This window comes from Triticum urartu, chromosome 5A (genome assembly GCF_056163025.1).
Source record: "Triticum urartu cultivar PI428250 chromosome 5A, HENAU_Tu73, whole genome shotgun sequence".
In the NCBI taxonomy this organism is placed as follows: domain Eukaryota; kingdom Viridiplantae; phylum Streptophyta; class Magnoliopsida; order Poales; family Poaceae; genus Triticum; species Triticum urartu.
This window is the reverse complement of record NC_141877.1, coordinates 135925176-135943528: the sequence shown is the minus strand read 5'-3', so window position 1 is coordinate 135943528 and position 18353 is coordinate 135925176.

Sequence of the window (18353 nt, the reverse complement as noted above, 5' to 3'; positions counted from 1 at the left end):
GATTAGTCAGAGGCCGAGAAATTTTCGAAAATTCCTTAATGAACCTCCTATAAAAACCGACATGACCCAGAAAAGTTCTTATACCTTTGATGTCCTTAGGACACGGCATCTTTTCAATAGCATCAACTTTAGCTTTATCAACTTCAATGCCTCTTTCAGAAATTTTATGCCCCAAGAAAATACCTTCATTAACCATAAAGTGGCATTTCTCCCAATTCAAGACAAGATTAGTTTCTTCACATCTCTACAAAACTCGATCAAGGTTTCTCAAGCAATCATCAAAAGAGGATCCGTAAACGGAGAAATCATCCATGAAAACCTCACAAATCTTTTCAAAAAAGTCAGAGAATATAGCCATCATGCATCTTTGAAAGGTAGCAGGTGCATTACATAAACCAAAAGGCATACTCTATTAGCAAAAGTACTGAAAGGGCAAGTAAAAGTGGTCTTTTCTTGATCCTTAGCTGACACTGGTATTTGAGAGAAACCAGAGTAACCATCTAGAAAGCAAAAATGTGTATGTTTGGATAATCTTTCTAGCATTTGATCAATAAAAGGCAAAGGGTAATGATCTTTTTTAGTAGCTTTATTTAATTTGTGGAAATCAATTACCATCCTATAACCTGTAATAATTCTTTGTGGGATCAATTCGTCTTTATCATTAGGTACGACAGTAATACCTCCCTTCTTAGGGACACAATGGACATGACTTACCCACTCACTATCAGCAACGGGATAAATTATACCTGCCTCAAGGAGCTTCAATATTTCCTTTCTTACCACTTCTTTCATCTTAGGATTTAGCCGTCGTTGGTGATCAATAACTGGTTTGGCGTCTTTCTCCAAATTTATTTTGTGTTGACACAGAGTGGGACTAATGCCCTTAAGATCATCAAGAGTATATCCAATAGAAACACGGTGCTTCTTCAGAGTTTTCAATAATTTCTCTTCCTCCTTCATTGAAAGGTTAGCACTAATAATAACAGGATATATCTTCTTTTCATCAAGATAAGCATATTTAAGAGTATCAGGTAACAGTTTAAGCTCAAACACGGGATCACCCTTAGGTGGAGGGGGGTCCCCTAGAATTTCAACAGGCAAGTTGTGTTTCAGAATAGGTCCCTGTTTAAAGAATACTTCATCTATTTCCCTTCTTTCATTCATGAACATATCATTTTCATGGTCTAGAAAATATTGTTCTAAAGGATCACTAGGAGGCACAGCAATAGAAGCAAGACCAATAATTTCATCTTTACTAGGCAATTCTTTATCACACTACTGGAATTAGCTTCTTTGCTGACGGCAAAGAAGGTCTTTGCCGTCAGCAACAGGAAAACGGACGGCAAAGATGTGGCTGATGGCAAACAAGGTCTTTGCCATCAGCCAGTTCTTTGCTGTCCGCTGGCTGACGGCAAAGAATCATTGCCGTCCGCTAGCAGACGGCAAAGAGGTGGGTGGGTCCAGTTATTGTTTAACCAACTCAAGCCCACCGGCCCCACCTCTTTGTCGTCCGCAAGCGGATGGCAAAGAATCTTTGCCGACCGTTGGCTGACGGCAAATAGGCGGGTACGTTAACGGCCGTCCCGCCCCCGTCCTCTGTCTCTTCTCTCCACTCTCTCATTCCCTCCCCACCCACATCCGCGCCGCCGTTGACCCCGTCTGCCATAGTCGGCCGCCCCGCCGCCCCGCACCCCTCCCCTACGCCCCCCGACCTCCACCGCACCCCCGCCGCCCCTTCCACGTCGCCCCCCGCCCCCTCCCCTCCATCGCCATCCCCCACCCACACCGGCACGCGCCGCCGCCGCCGACCCCGTCCCGCGTAGCCGGCCGCCTCGCACCCCTCCCCGACCTCCACTGCGGCCCTGCCGCCTCTTCCACGTCGGTCAGCCGCATTGCGACCGTCCCCGCCCTGTCCCGCCGCGGCCGTCCGGCCTCCCCCTCCACCGGGTCGCCGCCTCCTCCAGCGGCCGCCACAGGCGTCCGGCCTCCCCCTCCACCGGGTCGTGTAAGTGCATCTAGTGCCACCCCTAGTTGGTTTTGGAGTATTGACGACAAACCTAGTTGAGGTACTAATGTGTTTGTGAGAATTGCAGGATAACACAGGTAGAAGTCCCTCATTGATTCGGTTTTCCTACCAGAGATGACCCCTAAAAATGTATGAAGACATTGAAGTCAGAGGTGGTATGTGAAGACATTCACATTGAAGACTATGATAAGAGAAGACATCGCGTGAAGACTATGGAGCGCAAAGACTTAGCAGTTTCATTGTTCTATGTTTTTCTTTGTTGAGTCATAGGAACCACCGTACTGTTAAGTGGGGTCCAATAGAACCAGTCAGAATGACTGAAGTGATGCTTAACCAAAATCCTATGTCTTCGAGTGAAGACTATGAGAGCAAATCTTGTCCAGAGTTGGATAAGTCAGCTTTGCGTGTAGTCCAAGTAAAGTTGTCGTGTGTGTTTGAAACCTGACCGTTGGAACACGTGTCAGTTCCTTAGTGACTAAGGGTCATTTCGGACAAACCAGGTTGGGTTGCCCAGTGGCTATAAATAGCCCACCCCCTACAACCATAAATGGTTGGCTGCTCAGAGTTAGAGTACGGCTTTTGTCGTTTGAGAGCAACCCACCTCGAAGCCTTTGAGAGAGAATTCCTTGCGAGGATAAAGCCCTAAACACCCAGAGCCAAAGAGTGTTAGGCATCACTTAAGTCTTCCTGTATGTGTGATCTGAAGACTTATTACACTTGAGGACTGTGAATCCTCCAGTCGGTTAGGCGTCGCGTTCTGAGCATCCAAGAGTCATTGTGGATCGCCGGTGAACGAAGTCTGTGAAGGTTTGAAAGTCTACCTTGAAGACTTACCAGAGTGATTGGGCGAGGTCTGTGTGACCTTAGCTCAAGGGGAATACGGTGAGGACTGAGTGTCCTGAGCTGCGTGTTCAGGACTGGGTGTTCGGGACTGTGTGTCCTCAGGTTTAAATACCTAGCCGCCCTAACCAGACATACAACTGTCACAGCAGTTGGAACTGGTCTACAAAATCTTTGTCTTCAACGAGTCACTGGTTTCATCCTTCCCTTCCCTTTACTTACTGTTGGTCCTTGTGAAGTCATTGTATGATTGCATTATCTTTTGTCTTCACTGAGTGACTGCTTGTTCTGATTGGCTTCACAATATCTTCCTACCTGATCTTTACTGCCTAGCTGCTATTAGTCATTGTGCTTTCACTTCATTGAATACTTGACTATGGTTTGCCTAGTGTAGTCTACCTTCCGTTGCATGGTAATAGGTTTATTTCTATCGTTTGTCTTCGAAACTTCCATGTTTTGAAGACTTTCATAAAAATCGCCTATTCACCCCCCCCCCCCTCTAGTCGATCACTAGCACTTTCAATTGGTATCAGAGCAAGGTACTCCCTTGTTCTGTGTGATTCGGTTTAACCACCTGGAGTTTTAGCTATGTCGACTGCAGGGATAATTAAAGTCTCCACTACATGCCCCGTCTTCGATGGAACTGAATATCCCTACTTGAAGAATAAGATGCGCATGCATCTTGAAGCCATTGATGTCGACCTATGGTATGTCGGCAAGAATGGCATTCCCAAGGCTGGTGAAGGTGTCACCGCTGCTGATGTCAAGAAGTTCGTTCAACTGGACTCCACTGCCAAGAACATCATCTGTGGTCATCTGACCAAAGGACAGTATGGCCGCGTGAGTGCTTTGGAAACATCTAAGCTAGTCTGGACTGGCTCTCCAAGGTCAATGAAGGCGTCTCAACCCAGAGAGATTAGAGAATCAGTGTCCATCGCAACCTCTTCAACCGCTTCAAGAGAAATGACAATGAGAATGTCCAGCTCACGTTTGATCGACTCACTGACATCACAAATGAGCTTCAAGCTCTCGGCGCCACTGAGATCACCAAGCATGAAGTCGTCAAGACACTCCTGAGATCACTTGACAGCTCATTTGACACCCTAGCCCTGATGATTCAAGAACGTCCTGACTTCAAGACACTCGATCCGTCTGACATACTTGAGAGGCTCAACACACACAAGTTTCAGCTTTCTGAGAAAAGAGACATCTACGGTCCCAACTATGGGCGAACTCGTGCCTTGAAGGCAAAAGTTGTCTCCTCATCTGAAGAAGAATCTGACAGCAGTTCTGATGATCCTGAAGACATTGGAAAGGAGCTTGCTATGCTTGTGAAGAAGTTCCAAAAATTCACCAAGAAGAAAGGCTTCATAAAGTCTTCACGATCAAGCTCAAGGAATGATGAAGCTTCTGCTCATGACTACAAGAAGAGAACATGCCACAAGTGCAAGAAACCTGGCCACTACATCTCTGAGTGTCCGCAGTGGGACAATGAGAACAAGAAGAAGAAGAAGAAGAAGAAGTGCAAGGAGTATGACTCTGACGACAAGAAGAAGAAGAAATACTCAAAGTCTTCTTCCAAGTCTTCCTCAAAGTCTTCATCACACAAGAAGAGCTCATCTGGCAAGGAACGTGCGTTTGTTGGCAAGGAAATGGATTCAGAGGAGGATTCCGCTTCTGAGGAGGCGGAGGTGGAGTCTGAGGAGGAGTCCGATTCTGGCGTTGCGAGTCTGGCTACAGCATACGTTGCCAGGTCCATCTTCAACACTGAAGACAATGACTTCATCACCGACACCGATGCAAATGACAAGGACTACTCCGCTCCTACCTACTGCTTCATGGCACGCGGTGCCAAGGTAAACACACGCACTACTCACTATCAAACTTCCAGTGAAGATGACTCTGATTGTGGTTCCAAACCCAGCTACAAAACACTTGCTAAAATTGCAACTGAACAACAGAAAGCTATGGAACATATTCAAAAACTGTTAGACAAAAGCGATGACCTGTTAGACGCTGAAATGACTCGATCTCAGTCCTTAATTGAAGACATAAAAAATCTTCACGTTAAGTATGAGGAACTTGAAAGTCGTCATGAAATGCTCTCAACAACTCATGAAAAGCTTTCCTATGATTATCTTCAAAGGAAGCAAGATCTTGAGAAATTGAGAGCGGCTCATGAAGATCTTCAAAAGGAAAACGAGTCACTTCGCGCCAAACAGATCAGTTCAGCTCAGGAAGGATTTGAACCACCATGTATTAAATGTATTGAGCATGACAACGCTACTTCTGTTGCTGGTTGTTCTACTGCTGCTACTATTGCAATATCTTCAACTGCTGATGTGCCAACTAACCCCTCTACTGAGGATGCCACTGCTATTGCTGATGAGAATCTAGGTTGAAGACATTGCTTGAAACAGGGATGTACAAAAGTCTCAAAGGGCATCAGACACTATGTGATGTCCTCAAAAGGCAGATCCTGAACCGAAACCCTAGGAAAGAGGGTGTTGAGTTCGAAAGGAAAATGAATGCTGATGGCTCTTACTGGAAACCTGAGCAGTACCCCAAAACCACATGGGTTGCTGCAAAGGAACCTTCAGCGGATCCATCCACCCTATCTGGCTTCACTTGTGCTAATCCCATTGTTATTGATGAATCCTTTGATGCAAACAATAAACTATTTAAGAATCAGAATGGTGAAGTGTTTGCCAGGTATATTGGTAGTAACTGCAGGAATGGGCCGCCTATGAAGAAAGTCTGGGTGCCGAAAAGGTGTTTGGAGAATCTTCCTGTGAATGTCGTCATGACACCACAAGTGAAGAAGACAAACCCCAGACCACAGGCTTCATATGGTCCAAAGGCTTCATACAGATAGAGGACTCACCTGAGTCGCACTAACGCAAATGTTTTGCAGGGAAACCTTACTCAGGCCTATGAATATGAGCGCGTTTCATCAAACCGCCATGTTCATAAGACCAAAAACTATTCTGCTTATCCTTATGAGTACTATTGTCCACCCGCAAGACTTTTTGCTAGGGCTCCAAAGCCAAAGTTCTCAGATGTTGCACTTAGACTCATTGCTTCGAATCCACCCTTGAAGATGTGGGTGGCTAAGAAAGCCTAACTCTCTTTTGCAGAGAAAGGTCTCCAGCTGAAAACCAAAATCGTCTGAAGCCATTGCTGGGGACCTTAAACATCTTGTAGGGCGCAAGATCAAATGCCCAAATGGTCTTATTATGTATTTTGTTCCTGAGTCGCTTGCCACTTGCCCTATCAGTCCTAACCTCGATCTAAGCTTTCATAATCCACTTGCTCGTCAAATGTTTATGCTTCACAATTCTCTTCGTGAAGCCTATCCCCCTAACTGCACTGTAGGGTACGACACCAGCTGCTTCAGAATGGATTATTGATAGTGGGTGTACTAATCACATGACTGGCAAGCGAAGCCTTCTCATGGACTCAACCTTACGTCCATCTGACAAAAGTCACATCACATTTGCTGACACTGGTAAAAGCAAGGTATTGGGTCTAGGTAGAGTTGCAATCTCAAAGGATCAACACATGGATAAAGTCATGCTTGTTGAATCCCTTGGTTTCAACTTAATGTCTGTCTCAATGCTTTGCGATTTAAACATGATTGTGATGTTTGGAAAATATCGTTGCCTTGTTCTAATGGAATCTGACAAGTCTCTAGTGTTTGAAGGGTATCGGAAAGATGATTTGTACGTGGTAGATTTCTCAGCAGGACCACAACTTGCCGTATGTCTTCTAGCAAAAGCTTCTGAATGTTGGCTCTGGCATCAGAGGCTAGGGCATGCTGGCATGAGGAACCTCCACACCCTTGCAAGGAAGAAGCATGTCATAGGCATCGAGGGCGTCAAGTTCAAGAAGGATCACTTATGCGGTGCCTGTGAAGCAGGAAAGATGACGAGGGCCAAGCATCCCTCGAAGACAATCATGACAACGACTCAACCCTTCGAACTGCTCCACATGGACCTTTTTGGTCCCACTCATTACTCAACTCTTACTACTACTGCTTGTCTCTATGGCTTTGTCATTGTTGATGATTATTCAAGATATACTTGGGTGCATATAATCCTCTACAAGACTGAAGTGCAAGATGTCTTCAAACGCTTCGCCAATCGAGCCATAAACAACTATGGCATCAAGATCAAGCACATCAGAAGTGACAATGGCACTGAATTCAAGAACACTGGTCTAGACACTTATCTTGATACTTTGGGCATTACACATGAATTCTCAGCTCCGTACACACCGCAACAGAATGGCGTCGTGGAACGCAAGAACAGAACACTTATTGAGATGGCCCGGACGATGCTTGATGAATACAAGACTCTAAGAAAGTTCTGGCCTGAAGCCATTGATGCTACATGCCATATCATCAACCGTGTTTATCTTCACAAGATTCTCAACAAGACATCCTATGAGCTCCTTACTGGCAAGAAGCCAAATGTCAGTTACTTCAGAGTATTTGGTGCCAGATGCTGGATCAAGGATCCACATCACACTTCAAAATTTGCACCAAAAGCACATGAAGGTTTTATGCTTGGATATGGAAAGGATTCGCACTCCTACAGAGTCTTCAACCTTTTTCACTATAAAGTGGTTGAAACAGTGGATGTGCGGTTCGATGAGACTAACGGCTCACAAAGAGAGCACCTGCCAAACGTGCTAGATGAAGTTCCATCCAGTGAATCAATCAAACTTATGGGAACTGGAGAAATCATACCATCTGAATCTCAGCCTGAAGAGGAACTTATCATCTCCGCACTTGATCAAACTAAAGACAATGCTCAGCCTGAAGACAATCCTTCTAATGATGACAATGATCAGTAAGAGCAAAATCTTCGTCCTGTACATCCTCGTGTTGCAAATGAAGTACAGATTGAGAGAATAATTGATAGCATCAATGCACCAGGTCCACTCACTCGTTCGAGGGCAACACAGCTAGCAAATTTCTGTGGGCACTTCGCATTCGTCCCAATATCTGAACCCAAGAAAGTTGAAGAAGCCTTCATGGAACCTGAATGGATTCAAGCTATGCAAGAAGAGCTTCAACAGTTTGAGCTGAATAATGTATGGGAACTGGTTAAGCGTCCTGATCCTCGCAAGCACAATATAATAGGCACCAAATGGATATATCGCAACAAGCAATATGAGCATGGTCATGTTGTTAGAAACAAAGCTTGTCTCGTTGCTCAAGGGTACACTCAAGTTGAAGGGATTGACTTCGATGAAACATTTGCTCCTGTGGCTAGACTTGAAGCCATACGCATACTGCTGGCCTATGCAAATCATCATAACATTCTTCTGTATCAAATGGATGTGAAGAGCGCTTTTCTCAATGGCAAGATTGAAGAAGAAGTGTATGTTGCACAACCGCCTGGCTTCGAAGATCCAAAACATCCTGATATGGTGTACAAGCTCAGCAAGGCACTGTATGGCCTCAAACAAGCCCCTCGGGCTTGGTATGACACACTCAAAGACTTCCTAAAGAGCAAAGGCTTCAAACCTGGTTCCCTTGACCCCACTCTCTTCGCGAAGACATATGATGGTGAACTGTTTGTGTGCCAAATATATGTGGATGACATTATCTTCGGCTGCACCAATCAGAAATACAGTGAAGAGTTTGGATATATGATGCAAGAGCAATATCAGATGTCCATGATGGGTGAGCTGAAGTTCTTCCTTGGTCTTCAAATACGTCAGCAACACAATGGCATCTTCATATCTCAAGACAAGTACCTCAAATATTGCCTGAAGAAATTTGGGATGCAAGACTGCAAAGGCTTCACGACGCCAATGCCAGCCAAACATCATCTGGGTCCCGAGGACAATGGTAAAGAGTTCGATCAAAAGGTATACCGCTCCATGATTGGTTCTTTACTTTATCTATGTGCATCTAGGCCAGATATTATGCTTAGTGTTTGCATGTGTGCTCGATTCCAAGCGGCACCAAAGGAATCACATCACTTAGCTGTGAAGCGAATTCTTCGATATTTGGCTTACACCCCAACATTAGGATTATGGTATCCAAAGGGCTCAAAGTTTGATCTAGTTGGATTCTCGGATGCTGATTATGCTAGTGACAAGGTGGATCGCAAGTCTACATCAGGCACATGTCATTTTCTGGGACGATCACTTGTATGTTGGTCTTCAAAGAAGCAGAACTGTGTATCTCTCTCCACTGCTGAATCTGAATACATTGTTGCTGGATCTTGCTGCGCTCAGCTTCTATGGATGAAGCAGACACTCAAAGACTGGCATTCATCTGAAGCAAGTGCCACCCTACTACGACAACGAAAGCGCCATCAAGATTGCCAACAACCCAGTTCAGCACTCGAAGACAAAGCACATTGAAATTCGTCATCACTTTCTCAAAGATCATGTTGTGAAGAAAAATATTGATATCATACACGTCAACACTGAAGAGCAATTGGCAGATATCTTCACCAAGCCCTTGGATGAGAAGAGGTTTTGCAAGTTACGGTGTGAGCTAAATATCTTGGAATCCTCAAATGTCCTGTGATCAGGCACACATCCTAACACTTATGCATATTGATGACTTAGATGTGCAACACACGAAGTAAAGTATATCTTCAATCAATGAAGACTTACATTCTAAGTGTGAATACATTAATGTGGAATTTGACTTCGGAGTGCCACGATAATTGTGCGCCATGTCTAGGTCTAATACTTCCTATACGGTGGGTAACGCCACCACCAAATTTTTCTGTTTGAAGTGTTTCACTCATGGCGTTACGTTTGGTATGTCTTCACATTTGGTTTGGCTTCAATCTCAACTTGTCTTCATGATTATCTTCACTATGTTGATTTGATTGTCTTTCTCATATATATATACTAGTGTTCTGTCCTCTACAGCATTCACTTATAGCTATGTCTTCTTGTTGAATCTTTTGAACTAAGTGAATGTGATCGGACCCTAACCTCTCTATGCTTTCTATCTCAAACTCTATCTCTCCAAATCATATGCATTCTATTGCAACTGTCGAATATCTTCTCTGCGTCCTTGTCAGCAGAAGATACAGAGACAAACCTTAAGTCTGTTTTCAATGCTAAATCCTTTCACCTGAAACCCGGAGAAGTGGGAACGACCACCCGACAATCCAGGCGTGCGTGGGAACGTGGAACAACCTACGATATGTTGCATGATAGCCACATGCCCTTTAGATGTGAATAACCAGGGGGCACATGTGTAATAACATTGTGCCATCCCTGTCCCTATAAATACACGCCTCACCATAGTCATTATCCTTTCTTCCACTCTCGCACAAACCCTAGCGCCACCGCTAGCCCTCGATGACACCAGCGATGAAGCGCTTAGCTGCCGCGACCTCACCGACGCCGTCTTCACGCCGGCCGCGAACATCGTCTTCTCCGCCGTCGCCGTAGGTGTCCTCCGTTGCCAAGTTAGGGCACGGATGATCGAACTGCTCGGCCTCCTCTCCCACTCCTTCTAGCAGTTCTTCGTGTGGTAAATAAAACTTCCTTTTTACGGCCCCTTGGATCCTATAGATTCATCACTTTCTACCACAAGCAGTTTCTGTTCACACAAGTTGGATCTATTTCATACTGCATCTCATAATATGCCTAGTATGTTCACTTATGCTTCACAAAGTAGTTAGATTCCTCACTTGTACTTATTCGTGGATTCGTACAAATCTGGAACCAACTCTCTATCTATGAGTGAATGTCTTCGCACTATGAGGTCAATGTCTTCTAAACTGATTTATCTTAAAAATCTTCTGAGAATGCATATGACCTCTTCGCCTTCCCTCGCACCTTAATGCTGTCACAAGTACATGTCCGTGGGAGAATACCTTGGTTCTCATAGTCTGCATTCATTTGCAGAATTCTTACAGCATCATATAAATTCTCCCGAAGTCAGTTCCTGTTTGACCCGCAGGCGGAAGCCTTTGAAACCATTAAACGTGTTGAAGCCATTCAGTTTGAAGTTCATGGCTACAGAGAAATCTACAAGGAAGGGAGGCAGACAGCACCGTGGAAACACTACCAAGGACCTGCCACCAGATCTCTATGAGCTATACAAGTCAGATCCAGAAGAAACCTATGGAGAACGCAAGAACCGAATCCAATGGATTCGAAGACATTGGGCAGAGGAATGGTTCAAGTACAGATTCGTCACCGACGAATATGCTGAGAAGAGTGCTATCAAGGGCCCATGGGGAGATATCATATACAAAGGTCTTCAGCCCAAATCACAGTCCGAAGCTATTGCTCAAGGCTTTTACCCCTGCATGCTTCGTGGACCTCAGCCTGCTAATGCCGACCCATCCTCTCTGTTATGGTGTCGTGAAGACAATCTTTTCAAGCGCAACTATCAGTTTGCACAGAACTCTGCCAAGGAAAATAAGAAGTCATTGGGATTAGACTTCAACCCAGGCCCCTCTGCGCCACGTGCTGATGGCACACGAGAAGCTGAACCCAATCTGGTTGGGCCCTTCTACAACCTAGAAGGACTCATCACTCATATTATGGTTCAAGGGGCAGTCGTGGATCAACCTCCAGATGATGCTGAATCTGACGAAGCACCTGCACCACCGAAGCCAACGAAGCTGAAGAAGCCTAAAGCTTCAAAGTCTGCCTCAGCACCAAAAATCTTACGGGCGAAGCCACTGGCTACTGCACCTCCTGAAGACAGTGTGCAGTCTAAAGATCTATCACATATCTCCAAGAAGACTGAGATGAGAAAGAATACTGAGCAGGCACTGACTGCTGCTGCTATTCTATGCAATGATGCCATTGATCTGTCCAGCGATCAAGATCTTGCAGATGACGCTCTTGAGCAACTGATCAAGAGCAAGGAAGAAGCAGAGATCTTCAATGATTTGCCTCTCTTTGATGTGGCAATCATCCATAACTTCATTGATGAGTGGTTTGACATGCCCAACCTCAGCTTTGAAGATCTGCAACTTCCAATTGGCCTCAGTGTCGCCTTCACTGGCGCCATTGCTTCTGAGCTAGCTCTAGCTCAGCGCATCGTTGAACTGAAGCAAAAGATTGACTATGAGAAAGCTCAGTTCAAGAAGCACATGGCCAAGCTCAGCATGCAAGATGTGAAAAACTTCAAGATTATGCTGCACGAGCTCAAGGAAGCCTTTCTCAAGAAGCGTGAAGAAGCTAAAGGTTCTCGTGAGCGCATGAAGAGCCTGGCTGACAAGTGTGTGCAAGCCTACAATGAGGCTGAGAAGCGCAAGGCTCTTGGTCGTCCTGGCATCGACCCAAGAATGGCTGCAAAGAAGAAGAAGCCATCAACAGACCAATCTGCACCTTCAAGGCGGGAAGAGCCACGCATAGTCTTTCCAAGCAGCATGACTAGCTCGAAGCCAAAGGTCCGGTCAACCGCTTCAGAACTGAAGAAGACGAGGACTGCCGAGGCTGAAGCCAGAAAGAGGAAAAATCTTGATGCTTCTGATGTCGCTCCCTCCAAGAAGAAGCGCAGAACCAAGAAAGATCGGGCTGCTCCCACAAAGCCCCTTGTTGTAGAACCCATCTTTGTTGCTCGCCCTGATTCCTCGCATCAAGAACGACGGATAGTAGTTCATGAGCCTGCTTCCACAGAGGCTCCTGAAGCTGAAGACATTCCAGCAGTTGACCCCACCGCTGCTGAAGACATTGGTCACCATGACAATGTTGAAGATGATGAAGTCCTTCCTCAGATCGAGCACCAACTGGTATCATCGCCTGTGCTCATGCACAGCGAACTCATCAGCATTGGTCGTCCTCTGACGCCAACTGCTCAGGATGCATCGTGGGCTGATCACCCACAACAACAAGACACTCCAAGCTCTCCCCAACCGCAAGCAACCCCATCAGTGCAAGAAGAGGATGACTCTGAGGCCCAGCTAACTCCATATTCACAGGTGTCGCCCGCGTTACGCAGGCTTCGCAAAGGACCAAGGCCCCAAGTCCCTCTTTCGAGCGTTTCAGGAGGAGAAGTGCACCACCAATCTGTTGCACGTCAGGTGTTTCCAGATGCCACTCCTACTGTGACTGTCTCTGAATCCGAAGCCAAAATGGCTGAAGATGTTCCGGCTGCATCAGCCGATGAAGAAGAAGCCCCAAGAGTTGCTACACCCCCGTCTCACCAAGATGTTGTTCTTGAGGAGAACGTGACCGACCCTCCAGCTTTTGAAGTGGAGGTTGAGAATCCTAAGGCTGCCACCACTAACACCACTGAAGCCAATGACGTGGTCATGGATGAAGACACTGTGGAGCCTGCACCTAACACTGTGCCAGAGGCCAATGATGCACCTGCAACAGATGTGCAGCCTGACGCCTCTGTTGATGCCACTGCTCCTGTTCTGCCACCAAGGCCACACACTATCGAGCAAGCATTCAACTATGGCCAACTTATCACTGTCAAATGGCCTTTTCTGACTCCTCCGCCTGCTGCTGGTCCTCAGTTTGACTATCACGTTGAGCACAGGCCTCAAATTCAGAAGCCAATGCCAAGGTTGCCCAGGTTTCCAGGTACTGCATCTGCACCCGGATCTTTTAATATCAATGGCTTCAAGGCACACAAAACCTTCTTTGATAGCGCCAAGAACCCCTACACCAAGGCAAGAATATCTTCTGATCGGTTCTGGAGCTATCAGCAGCGCAGTTATTACTCATGCATTCTGTACAATCAAGGTCGCATTTTCCCACATATGCGTCTTGACACTGAAGCCATAACTGGTCTGCCTTGTTTGGAAGAAGCTCTGGATTGCTTTAGAGAGTCTGGATTGTTACCGTTCGTCACTGACAAGGAGCACTGGAACGAAGAATTGCTACTCCAATTCTATGCCACTCTTCATATTTGTGGCTACAACAGAGATCCGAAGACTTGGGTCCTTGAGTGGATGACAGGCAATGTTCATCACGAAGCCAAAGCCTTTGATATCATTGAGCTCACTGGTCTGCCCACTCCAAGAGATCTTTATGAACCTGGTTGTCAGCTTCACAGTGCAGCTATGGAGAGCATTTTTCACAAGCCTGAACCAAACATGAGTCAGATGCTTAGCATGATGAAGCCTTTGCCTCCAGATGTTGCATATCCTAAGGAGTTCTTTGTTGAAGACCTTGAGTATCTGCCACGCACTATCTATCACATTATAAGGCGAACTCTCTGGACCATCAAAGGACATTCTCCACATGCAAAGCTGGAAGGTGCAATGAAGACTTTGGTCTTCCATATTCTTCACGGCAAATGCTTCAATGCACAAGACTTCTTCATCCGCCAACTTGCTGCATCAGGATCTGATCTCTTTGGCTTGAAGTTTTACGCTCCATGGATTATGCGGCTGATCAAACTACACTCAGCTGTCACCTATCATCCCTCTGCTCGCAATCATCGGATCTTTATGCCTGATGTCGATATGTCAGTTGAAGCCATCTATCCAGAGCCTGCCAAGGAGCCCCTTAGTCTTCAAAATGCTAATAAGCAAAGTTTCTCACAACACATTGATGGAGATCCAGCAGCCTCTGGCTGGTACTACCCATGCACCTCATCGTGCCCTCACTGAAGCAACTGAAAGCACCATTGCCCAACGGCCCAAGAAGCGATCTCGTGTTCTCAACGACCGAGAACTTCTGGTTGCCCTTCATTAGAAACAGGATAAGCATCATGACTGACTAAAGCGCCAAATGCAAAGCCTCTTGGTGGACGTAAACAGGATTCGCAACCTTGCCACCAAGAATGCCTTTGTTGCCCATGAAACCTGTCGGCGTACATGGAAAGGGCTGACGCTTATGTGTTCTGAAGATGATCTTCAAGAGGATGGCTTCTCTGAACGCTTCAAGTTTGACTCAACACCTCCAAGAAGGACTGTGCTGCGACGAACTCCGTCTCTTGAAGACTCTGAGTTCTCCTCCTCTGCTGCAACAGTGAATGCACGTGTCATCAATGATGAAGACGATGCTACTTCACCACCTTCAGCGCGAATCAACACTGCACCGAGTTCGTCTGCACCGCCAACCAACACCGAAGACCCTGCTGCTTCACCAACTCCTCACGGGGACGAGTAGGTGCTCTATGTCTTCAAACCTTTTTGGTCCTTACTGACAAAAGGGGGAGAAGCATATGAGTTTGATAGTATTCAAGCGGGTTCATATGGGCGGTAGTTTTATATTTTGCCTAGTGTTTACAACTCTCGCGTCTTGATACATTTGGTTCTTTGAGTTGTAACACTCAAACTCGATGGTCGTCTGCTACTTATTTGCTATTATGTGATGCGATGATGAATTCCGCATGTGCGACGATAAATTCTTCACTTAGATCATTTTGCAGACGTCCATTTTTCATTATGCATGTCATTATCTTCACATACTTTTCATGCATGATAAATTGTCATCATAAGTTGAAGAGGATCTCCACAAGTACAACCTGCCATGTGCATTTGCATACAAAAAGCAAATTACTTATATGCACATCTTCAGGGGGAGCCTTTGCCACTTATGAAGACAATAACCTATCCTTTTACAATTTCACATATTTTATTCCCCGTTGAAAACTTCAACTAGTTTGTCATCAATCACCAAAAAGGGGGAGATTGTAAGTGCATCTAGTGCCACCCCTAGTTGGTTTTGGAGTATTGACGACAAACCTAGTTGAGGGACTAATGTGTTTGTGAGAATTGCAGGATAACACAGGTAGAAGTCCCTCATTGATTCGGTTTTCGTACCAGAGATGACCCCTAAAAATGTATGAAGACATTGAAGTCAGAGGTGGTATGTGAATACATTCACATTGAAGACTATGATAAGAGAAGACATCGCGTGAAGACTATGGAGTGTGAAGACTTAGCAGTTTCATCATTCTGTGTTTTTCTTTGTTGAGTCATAGGAACCACAGTACTGTTAAGTGGGGTCCAAGAGAACCAGTCAGAATGACTGAAGTGATGCTTAACCAAAATCCTATGTCTTCGAGTGAAGACTATGAGAGCAAATCTTGTCCAGAGTTGGATAAGTCAGCTTTGCTTGTAGTCCAAGTAAAGTTGCCATGTGTGTTTGAAATCTGACCATTGGAACTCGTGTCAGTTCCTTAGTGACCAAGGGTCATTTCGGACAAACCAGGTCGGTTTGCCCAGTGGCTATAAATAGCCCACCCCCTACAACCATAAATGGTTGGCTGCTCAGAGTTAGAGTACGGCTTTTGTTGTTTGAGAGCAACCCACCTCGAAGCCTTTGAGAGAGAATTCCTTGCAAGGATAAAGCCCCTAAACACCCAGAGCCAAAGAGTGTTAGGCATCACTTAAGTCTTCCTGTCTGTGTGATCTGAAGACTTATTACACTTGAGGACTGTGAATCCTCCAGCCGGTTAGGCGTCGCGTTCTGAGAATCCAAGAGTCATTGTGGATCGCCGGTGAACGAAGTCTGTGAAGGTTTGAAAGTCTACCTTGAAGACTTACCAGAGTGATTGGGCGAGGTCTGTGTGACCTTAGCTCAAGGGGAATACAGTGAGGACTGAGTGTCCTGAGCTGCGTGTTCAGGACTGGGTGTTCGGGACTGTGTGTCCTCAGGTTTAAATACCTAGCCGCCCTAACCAGACGTACAACTGTCACAGCAGTTGGAACTGGTCTACCAAATCTTTGTCTTCAACGAGTCACTGGTTTCATCCTTCCCTTCCCTTTACTTACTGTTGGTCCTTGTGAAGTCATTGTATGATTGCATTATCTTTTGTCTTCACTGAGTGACTGCTTGTTCTGATTGGCTTCACAATATCTTCCTACCTGATCTTTACTGCCTAGCTGCTATTAGTCATTGTGCTTTCACTTCATTGAATACTTGACTATGGTTTGCCTAGTGTAGTCTACCTTCCGTTGGATGGTAATAGGTTTATTTCTATCGTTTGTCTTCGAAACTTCCATGTTTTGAAGACTTTCATAAAAATCGCCTATTCACCCCCCCCTCTAGTCGATCACTAGCACTTTCAGGTCGCCGCCTCCTCCAGCGGCCGCCACAGCCGTCCGGCCTCCCCCTCCACCAGGTGAGCTCCTCCTTATTTTTTGTTTAATTATTTTATTTTTGTTTCTTTTAGTTTAGTTTAGTTTCTGTTTTAGTTATAGTTTTAGTTTATTTTATTTTAGATTAGTTTTAGTTTTAGTTTATTTTAGTTTAGTTTATTTTATATTAGTTTTAGTTTATTTTAGTTTAGTTTATTTTAGATTAGTTTTAGTTTTAGTTTAGAAGAATAAGTAGAAGGAGGAGGGAGAAGAAGAAAGAAGAAAAGAAGAAGAAGAGGAAAAAGGAGAAGAAGAAGAAGAAGAAGAAGAAGAAGAAGAAAGAGGAGAGGAGAAGAAGAAGAAGAAGAAGAAGAAGAAGAAGAAGAAGAAGAAAGAGGAGAGGAGGAGGAGAAGAAGAAGAGAAGAAGAAAAGAAAAAAAGAGACCCCGACCCGACCCTCGACACCCCGACACCCCGGCACGACACCCCGACCCCGACCCCCGACACCCCAACACCCCGGCACGACACCCCGACCCCTGACATCCTGACACCACACCCTGACCCCGACCCCCGACCAACCGGCACCCTGACACCACACCCCGACCCACACCCCGACCCTGACCCCGACCCCGACACCCTGACACCCCGACCCCGACCCCTGACACCCTGACACCCCGACCCCGACACCCTGACACCCCGGCATGACACCCTGACCCTGACACCACACCCCGACCCCATATATATTTGTGTTGATCGGGTGTATTTTTATTATGTTCATGATTATGATACACTTAAATTATATACATATTACTATGTTCATGTCAGGTATCCAATTTTTTTATGTTGTACTAATTTCATTTACTTTTTGTCATTGCAGGTGTTGACAGGATGGTGGGCAAGGGTCTAGAGCGCCCCGATCCTCCTGCGAGCGCTACTGGGAGGGGTGGTTCCATTATTCTAGCCCAGCCCCTCCGGAGAGCGTTGCTAGACAGTATGCAGACAACTGCAGCGGGCACTTCTTCTTCGGTTGGGAGAGGTTGGGGGAGGACGAAAAAGGCTGGTAGAGGTGGACGTGACAGCGGGAGAGGTAGGAAGGCTGCTACGCCTTCCTCGCCGTCACCCTCAGTTGATTTACCCGACCACGGGACTGCTCCGTCTGACGTGGACCCGTCTCAGACTCCGGTCCATGAGCCTCCAGTCGCCAATCCTTCGCCCCGGCAGATTCGGGTCGCTGATCCTTCGCCCCACCTGACACGGGTCGCCGGTCCTTCGCCCCACATGAGTCTGGTCCCAGAGTCTTCATTCCAGAAGACTCCGGTCATGGGGTCTTCGTCCTAGAAGACTCCAGTCACAGGGTCTTCGTCCCAGAAGACTCCGATCCCGGAGGCTTCTTCCGACGAGACTCCGGAGGCTAGTGGCCATAGTGATGGTAGCGAGGACACCTTTTCTGATGATAGCTATAGCGACAACGAGCTGGTTGAGAAGGGCAAGAAGGTCTA